Source organism: Convolutriloba macropyga, unplaced genomic scaffold (assembly GCF_964194025.1).
Source record: "Convolutriloba macropyga unplaced genomic scaffold, txConMacr16.3 SCAFFOLD_2646, whole genome shotgun sequence".
Classification (NCBI taxonomy): domain Eukaryota; kingdom Metazoa; phylum Xenacoelomorpha; order Acoela; family Convolutidae; genus Convolutriloba; species Convolutriloba macropyga.
The window spans coordinates 15,361-25,000 of NW_027449924.1; the positions used below are offsets into that span (position 1 = coordinate 15,361).

A 9,640-nucleotide genomic window follows, 5' to 3' on the forward strand; every position below is an offset into this window, starting at 1 on the left:
TAAAGCTTGATCAGGCCTTCAGCAAGCACGACCGAGCTGTACCGGAGCTAACACTAAGACCGAGGGGTCTTAGAGAGCCCTCTAGCAGGGCGAATAGATCTAGATCGAGCCTTGGGAAAGCTAGATCGAGCAGGACTGAAGCTAAACGATAGACCGAGAGGTCTGTCTGGTCCTCCTAGAGAGGCCAAGAGAAAGTACGAGAAGCTAACTAAAGCTTGATCGGGCCTTCAGCAAGCACGACCGAGCTGTACCGGAGCTAACACTAAGACCGAGGGGTCTTAGAGAGCCCTCTAGCAGGGCGAATAGAGCTAGATCGAGCCTTGGGAAAGCTAGATCAAGCAGGACTGAAGCTAAACGATAGACCGAGAGGTCTGTCTGGTCCTCCTAGAGAGGCCAAGAGAAAGTACGAGAATCTAACTAAAGCTTGATCGGGCCTTCAGCAAGCACGACCGAGCTGTACCGGAGCTAACACTAAGACCGAGGGGTCTTAGAGAGCCCTCTAGCAGGGCGAATAGAGCTAGATCGAGCCTTGGGAAAGCTAGATCGAGCAGGACTGAAGCTAAACGATAGACCGAGAGGTCTGTCTGGTCCTCCTAGAGAGGCCAAGAGGAAGTACGAGAAGCTAACTAAAGCTTGATCGCGCCTTCAGCAAGCACGATTGAGCAAGACCGGAGCTAACACTAAGACCGAAGTGTCTTAGAGAGCCCTCTAGTGGGGCGAATAGAGCTAGATCGAGCCTTGGGAAAGCTAGATCGAGTAAGATTGAAGCTGAAAGAGTGTCAGAGGAGCAAATGAACCTCCAAAAAGTGAAAATCAAATTTTAGAAAAAAACACAAGTTAAATACTGCATGGACAGTAATTCTATGTGTGGGGCATTATTAGGGAGAGGTGTCTTGTCAAAATATGGCTGGACTAAAGACCTCAACCCGGATAGGGTGGAAGGCCCTATGATTGGTCTGTTACTAATCGGTGACCGATAAAGACCTGACCAAGGCCTGTAGTAAGCTTGGTTAGGCATTACAGAAGATAACACTAAGACCGAGGGGTCTTAGAGAGCCCTCTAGCGGGGCGAATAGAGCTTGATCAAGCCTTGGGCAAGCTAGATCGAGCAGGACTGAAGCTAAACGATAGACCGAGAGGTCTGTCTGGTCCTCCTAGAGAGGCCAAGAGAAAGTACGAGAATCTAACTAAAGCTGGGTCGGGCCTTCAGCAAGCACGACCGAGCAGTACCGGAGCTAACACTAAGACCGAGGGGTCTTAGAGAGCCCTCTAGTGGGGCGAATAGAGCTAGATCGAGCCTTGGGAAAGCTAGATCGAGCAGGACTGAAGCTAAACGATAAACCGAAAGGTCTGACGGGTCCTCATAAGAGGCATGGAGAAAGATCTGATACTAAAGTACCTCTCGGAAGTAATAAAATATGCCTGATGAAGCCGGGTATGATGTTTGTTGTTTGATGGCATTCATCGATTAGGTCTGGTGGATTCCCCATTACTCCGAGTGGTACTAGTAGAGGCTCCTACAGGGGTGAGCAAAGCGAGATCAAGCCTTAGGCAAGCTAGATCGAGCAGAACTGAAGCTGAAAAGCAAAATAAATGACAGGTCTGTCCAAATCAATAAACTTGAAATCCAGTGTGGTCACCACGGGTCACGAGGTGAATTCCTAGCGATTGTCTGCTGAACGTATAGGAAGGCCCGAAACGAACGATAATTTCATTGCACAGTGGAGATACTATACGTTCAGGAGTAGCATACATCGGGTTTGATCTATGATCATGTCTGGTCTCCGAGGATCCACCGGGTTACCAACTGGCACCGCTGTACTGGGTGTAAAACTGGGCCACCTGAAGTCCCGGGTGTAAAACTAGGTGCCTCTGTGCCAAAGTAGCGGCTTGCGTAGTGCATTATGCCTCCGGCTTGCGAAATGGTTATAAGCAATAACAACAGGACGCCGCGGGGTGTTCACTTAAAGGAGTAACGTTCTCTCAAGGGAGGGGATCTAAAAATCTTGATAAAACATTTATTCTATGCAAAATTTGTGCGCAAATTTTGCAAAGTAAAAAGCTGCACTGTAGCAAATTCTATGTGTGTAGCATTATTAGGGAAGTGTTGTTTGATGGCACCTCTCTACTTGATGCACCAAAGAACTACCTTGATGGCTCATGACCGCTGGTAATCTGTCGTCGCTAGTAGTTCGGAACTGAGAACAAATATGTTCGCAAATTACAACAATTATACAGCATATTGCTGAATAAAGCAGAACCGAATAATACTCAGTGACTTTACACCAAGACTGACTAATGTCTGGATTGTATCGTCCTACTCGAGTAAGGCGAAGAAAAGCTAGAAAGATACGCTTTTCACAAAGCAGGCTTAATGCATGCAAACCAAGGAGGAAGGAGTGATGCCCCTCCTTATAATAAGCAGAACCAAATAAAGAACAGACAGCATCATCTGTACAGTGACCAAGAAGAGGTGAAACTTCTGTATGTGAAAAGGCAATTTGAGCGAGATTTATTAGCAGACTAGTATTATGTTGTTTCTAGTAGGCGAAAGCCGAAACATCAACATGTGAAAATCTGATATTAAATCCTCAATCATTTTCCCTAGTATTATACAGCTATGAGTAACCTTAATTGGACACGGCAATTATTGCTGACCGGTGAAACTTTCGCATGGGAAAGACACACACACTTCTTGACAAAGCAATAAGTATTATGCTGTTTCTAGTACGCGAAAGCAGAAACATCAGCATGTGAAAGTTGTGAAGTTGAAGAATTTTTGTGTTGAGTACGATGTTGTTACTAGTAACCATGTCGACAGCTGAGAACTGTTCTCTAACCAATAGAAGGTGAAACTTCTGTATGTGAAAAGGCAATTTGAGCGAGATTTCTTAGCAGACTAGTATTATGTTGTTTCTAGTAGGCGAAAGCCGAAACATCAACATGTGAAAATCTGATATTAAATCCTCAATCATTTTCCCTAGTATTATACAGCTACTAGTAGCCGTAATTGGTCAGGGAAACATTGTTGACCGGTGAAACTTCACATGGGAAAGACACACAAATTACTTGACAAAACAATAAGTATTATGCTGTTTCTAGTATGCGAAAGCAGAAACATCAGCATGTGAAAGTTGTGAAGTTGAAAAGTTTTTGTGTTGAGTACGGTGTTGTTACTAGTAACCATGTCGACAGCTGGAAAGCTGTTCTCTAACCAATAAAAGGTAAAACTTCTGTATCTGAAGAGGCGGCGTGATTGAGATTTTTAACAGACTAGTATTATGTTGTTTCTAGTAGGCGAGAGCCGAAACATCGACATGTGAACATCTGGTTTTTAAATCATGAGTCAATTCTCCCTAGTATGATACAGTTGTTAGCCGGTATTGGTAACAGTAGAACAGAGATTTGGAGGGCAAAACCTGCTCATGGGAAATGCTCACAGAGCGCTATCTACCAGTACACATAGTATTATGCTGTTTCTAGTACGCGCGAGCCGAAACATCAGCATGTGAAATGTGTAATCGTGGGTAACTCTAAGTGTGTAGAGTACTGTGTAGTAACTAGTAGCCATGCCAAAGCATGCATTGAAACTCTTCGTGATTTAAAAAGCTCAAAGCAAGATTGACGAGGCCGCAAGGCTATGTCTTTCTAAATTCGAACAAATCGAAAGATTGTTCAAAGTACAATTAAACTGATTGATCCTGTCAGTTGCCATATGCTTGTCTGAAAGACTAAGCCATGCATGTGCAAGCGAAGCTTGAAAAAGTGGAACCGCGAATGGCTCATTAAATCAGTTACTATCTATTAGTTGATTTGCAAGCTAAATGAATAACTGCGGTAACCCTGCAGCTAATGCATGCTGATTGTCCGACACTGTCGGAGACTTTTACAAGACTACACCGGGTGATTTGCTAAGTACAGACACATCCCGTGATGAGTCCTAGTAACTGAAAGATCCCAGATAGCTTCGGCTTGGGGACGGAACTTCCGAATTTCTGACCTATCAACCTATGATGGTAGTGTAACGGACTACCATGGTTGTGACGGGTAACGGGGAATCAGGGTTCGATTCCGGAGAGGGAGCCTTAGAAACGGCTACCACATCCAAGGAAGGCAGCAGGCACGCAAATTACCCACTCTCCGCACGAGGAGGTAGTGACTAGAAATAATGATATGAACCTTTATGGTTTGTAATCAGAATGGAATGGACTTAAAAGCTCCATTGATGAACGAGTAGAGGGCAAGTCTGGTGCCAGCAGCCGCGGTAATACCAGCCTCTACAAGCGTATGCAATAGTTGCTGCGTTTAAAAAGCTCATAGTTGGATCTGTTTGAGTAGAACGGCAACATGGTCTTCAGTTAAATCTGTTGACTCGTTCCGCTCATCCTTCGCATCGAAGAAATAGTTTGCACTTAAATGTGACGAACTGTGGAAACGGTGTTTTCACCCTGAGAAAATTAGAGTGTTCAAAGCATCCTTTGGGATCGAATAATAAAGCATGGAATAATGGAGAATGACCCGCTACTCGATTGATGCCGGTTGGCTGAGTGCGGTAATGATTGAAAGGAACAGACGGGGGCATTTGTATTGCTACGTTAGAGGTGAAATTCTTGGATCGTGGCAAGACAAACTACTGCGAAAGCATTTGCCAAGAATGTTTTCATTAATCAAGAACGAAAGTCAGAGTATTGAAGAGGATTAGATACCCTCGTAATTCTGACCATAAACTATACCAACCTACAATTTGTCAAAGTCGATCTTGACTTGGCAAGAGATTAACCGGGAAACCAAAGTTTATTGGTTCCGGGGGAAGTATGGTTGCAAAATCGAAACTTAAAGGAATTGACGGAAGGGCACCACCAGGAGTGGAGCCTGCGGCTTAATTTGACTCAACACGGGAAAACTCACCCGGTCCAGACATCTTAAGGATTGACAGATTGAATATCTTTCATGATTATATGGGCGGTGGTGCATGGCCGTTCTTAGTTAGTGGAGTGATCTGTCTGGTTAATTCCGATAACGAACGAGATCTTCTCCATCTAAATAATGAAATTCACTATATGTGAATTCAAACACTTCTTAGAGGAACTATGCGGAATTAAATACCGCAGATGAAGTGAGGCTATAACAGGTCTGTGATGCCCTTAGATGTTCTGGACTGCACGCGCGCTACACTGTGTACTTTTAGATTGAGTACTCAGCCCTTGGTCCGAAATGGACTGGGCAATCAGAGAAAAGTACAGCGCTTCAAGGGGATCGTCTGTTGTAACTTGCAGACGTGAACCAGGAATTCCTGGTACTTATGAGTCAACAACTCATAGGGATTACGTCCCTGCCCTTTGTACACACCGCCCGTCGCTACTACTGATTGGATAGTTAAGCAAGAATTGCAAATTCCTACTGTTGGGACTTCGGTCTCCGGCAACGGGATGAAGCGGATCGAGCTTAATTGTCTAGAGGAAGTAAAAGTCGTAACAAGGTTTCCGTAGGGGAACCTGCGGAAGGATCAGTGATTGATTCCTTCGGGCATGGTTGCTGGTAGAGGCCATGTCTGTAGTGCGCATGACGCTCTGTCGCTAGAGATTGCTTGGCAACCAATCTCGAATTATGTATCGAGCTCAAAAACTACTTGTGTGGATACATAGTTCAGCAGTCATGGCAAGGGACTGCTTAAAGGGAGACTAGTTAGCAAAAGCAGCCTAGCAGAACTGCAGCTATCTAGATCTCAGAAGCTGGGTTATAGAAGCCCAGCTATAGACTTGTGAATGAGAAAGGCCTAAAAAGGTCCACAAGTCGCGTGGTTAGAACCGACACGCAAAAATCCCAGCGAGTGACAGAGCGTTGCGCTGTTCAGTGGGAAAGAGTTGAGCTACTCGGGGCGCCCACTGAACTTGCTCCGAGCCAAAGGCTCGAAAAAACACAGCTTAGCCTCAGATCCTTTACATAGAAGGCTAGCTAAAATAAACTTACCTTGGACGAGGGTAAAGTTTAGTCAGTTCTTAGGGGAGAGTAATCCACAGCTTCTCGCCCTCTGAACATTCTCCCAGATATGTAGGTCTGGGAGAGTCTCCTCCTGTTCTTCGGAATCTGGAGGTAGACAAAGACAGTACGATACGATCTTGCATCGGGATGACTAACCGATAATGATCATAATCTGACAATTTTTCCGGCTTGAGGCACCGGAGTCAGATTAAAGACACATACTGAACTAAAGGCGTATGTGCAAAGCTTGTCGGAGTGTAGAGAGTCAAGCTGAGTTGACTCGTCACGTGGTGATGACAACAGCCATGTGCAAAACACTCACAACTTTATCGTCTATGTGGAAAAGGTTGCTAACAGCGCTCTCTATGAGAGGCCCTCGCATATAACTATACGAGGAAAAGGCGATAGAGTTGTTTGAATGTGGGGCAGGTTCATCGACAAGCTAAGTTGATCACATTCTTGTTGTGGCATCCTACTAGAATTGGTCACGGTCTGCACCAACTCTCCCCAAGTTGGCCAGACTTAAAACTAGAAATAAGGTTTGCAGCTATGTGAACCTAGAAACTGTAAAGGAGTTGAAAGAACTTAAAGGAATTGAAAGAGGCCTTGAGGTATATCCTCTTGGTAAAGACCCACAAAAGCTCACAAAAGTGGCTTCGAAGGGCAAAACTGGTTCATCCAAAACAATTGGAGAGCTTAAAGCAGAACCAATTCGAATGAAACACTATTGGTGAAACTTCATCATGAGAACGTCACAAGCTGATCACGCTCTATGATATGACTAGTATTATGTTGCTTCTAGTAGGCTAAGCGCAAGCCGAAACATCAACATGTGAAAGTCGTAGAATTTTGCAATCAAACTGTGGCTAGTACTGTGATGTTACTAGTAACCTGGTGTTCCGTCATATGGCCAAGAGAGCATTTGAAGGCGAAACTTCTGCATGGGAAAGCTGCATCATGATCAAAATTTTATATCGAGTATTATGTTGACGTTAGTAGGCCTTGGCCGAAAACGCAGCATGTGAAAGGTATAGATAAAAGTTATTGTTGCAGTCAGTACTGTGTAGTTACTAGTAGCTGGATTTAAGCTCAAAATGAGACACTGTTGGTGAAACTTCATCATGAGAATGTCACAAGCTGATCAAGCTCTATGATATGACTAGTATTATGTTGCTTCTAGTAGGCTAAGCGCAAGCCGAAACATCAACATGTGAAAGTCGTAGAATTTTGCGATCAAATTGTGGCTAGTACTGTGATGTTACTAGTAACCTTGTGTTACGTCATATGGCCAAGAGAGCATTTGAAGGCGAAACTTCTGCATGGGGAAGCTGCATCATGAACAAAAGTTTATATCGAGTATTATGTTGACATTAGTAGGCCCTGGCCGAAAGCGCAGCATGTGAAAGGTATAGATAAAAGTTATCGTTGCAGTCAGTACTGTGTAGTTACTAGTAGCTGGATTTAAGCTCGAAATGAGACACTGTTGGTGAAACTTCATCATGAGAACGTCACAAGCTGATCACGCTCCATGATATGACTAGTATTATGTTGCTTCTAGTAGGCTAAGCGCAAGCCGAAACATCAACATGTGAAAGTCGTAGAATTTTGCAATCAAACTGTGGCTAGTACTGTGATGTTACTAGTAACCTTTTCTTACGTCATATGGCCAAGAGAGCATTTGAAGGCGAAACTTCTGCATGGGGAAGCTGCATCATGAACAAAAGTTTATATCGAGTATTATGTTGACGTTAGTAGGCCCTGGCCGAAAGCGCAGCATGTGAAAGGTATAGATAAAAGTTATCGTTGCAGTCAGTACTGTGTAGTTACTAGTAGCTGGATTTAAGCTCGAAGTGAGACACTGTTGGTGAAACTTCATCATGAGAACGTCACAAGCTGATCACGCTCTATGATATGACTAGTATTATGTTGCTTATAGTAGGCTAAGCGCAAGCCGAAACATCAACATGTGAAAGTCGTAGAATTTTGCGATCAAACTGTGGCTAGTACTTTGATGATGCTTGTAGCCAACCGAATTGGTTGAAAAGCCCAATAAGTAAGCTAACTTGGGAGAGCTTGTTGGAAACCAAATGCTACTAGATTGGTCCAAATACATCCTTCAACAGGGGATCACTTGGCTCGCTTTACGAAGAGGAGCACAGCTATATGTGTTAATTCGGTATGAATCGCAAGATTTGTTTACCGACCTCTCTAACGCAAAAGGCGGTCTCGGCTTCGGCTGTTGACTGCGTCCGATTCAGGGTTATATAACTCTCGATTGAACACATTGATGTTCTATTGTTGGTGCTTCCAATAAAATTGGAACACTTAAAGCAGAACCGATTCAAATAATAGCATTCTGATCAATGATTGCATTCCTTGATCAAGAACTGCTGGAGTCATTGTGATGGCGAATTTTCTTCATAAGAAAATTGCAAAGAGACGGAACTTAATGAGACTAGTATTATGTTGTTTCTAGTAAGCGGAAGCTGAAACAGCAACATGTGAAAATCAAGTTTTGTTCAATGATCTCGAGGCGATAAGTACTATGAAGCAACTAGTAGCCTAAGCATGACTCAGATTTGAGACAGTCAAAAAGACTGGCGAAACTTCTTCACATGAAAGTTACATAGAGAACTACAAATGTATACAGCGAGTATTATGTTGTTTCTAGTAGGCGAAAGCTGAAACATCAACATGTGAAAGTTGTCTGCAAACTGTAGAACGATATGTGATTAGTACTGTGCTGTTACTAGTAGCCAGTCTGACTGTAGAAGCCAAGACAAAGGGAAACTAATGCATCTGAAAAGGACAAGTTATGGAAAGGTATGCACGATAAGTATTATGTTGTTTCTAGTAAGCGGCAGCTGAAACATCAACATGTGAACGTCGTTGTGTACAGTAACCTAGAACTATATAGTCCTTAGTAACGTGCATTTACTAGTACCTGTAATTGGTATTCAGACTCAGGCAGTTTGGAATAGTTTGGCAAAGATGCACCAGAGAAAACTGGGATTTGATACAGAAATTGTTGAATACAAGTATTATGCTGCTTCTAGTAGGTTGAATCCGAAACATCAGCATGTGAAAATTGAAAACATTTCTGGTTCGAATTGTCACAAGTATTTGGTGATCTGAGTAGCCAAACTCACTACAACGCCAATTGAAGGCAAAAATTCTCAACGGGAAAAGCTATTCTCATTGAATGAGCTAACAAGACGAGTATTATGTTGCTTCTAGTAGGCGAAAGCCAAAACATCAACATGTGAAAGTCTTGCTGAACAAATTTAATGTTGTTGAGCTCAGTACCGTGTGAATTAGTAGCCATAATTGGCGAGCGAAAATTGAACTGGCGAAACTTCGTCTTTGGAAAATTGCAGATGCCGAGCACTTATTTTGCAACGAGTATTATGTTGACTGTAGTAAGCGAAAGCCGAAACAGCAACATGTGAAAGCTGTTGAAATTTGTGGTCATTTTGCAATAAGTACAAGGAGTGTAACTAGTAGCCAGGTCAAAATTTGGGATAAGAATGAGCAAAAATTCTGCATGAGAACAGTTGAAATTATGAAACTAAATTACAAAGACTAGTATTATGTTGTTTCGAGTACGCGAAAGCGGAAACATCAACATGTGAACGTTTGTAACGAAGTTTCGTTAATT

The 9,640-nt window shown here is 43.1% G+C and overlaps 1 pseudogene; it reads left to right on the forward strand.

Moving 5' to 3' along the window:
- Positions 1–8,093: 8,093 nt before the first annotated feature.
- On the forward strand, positions 8,094–8,245 carry LOC142355431 (5.8S ribosomal RNA; annotated as a pseudogene).
- Positions 8,246–9,640: the final 1,395 nt, after the last annotated feature.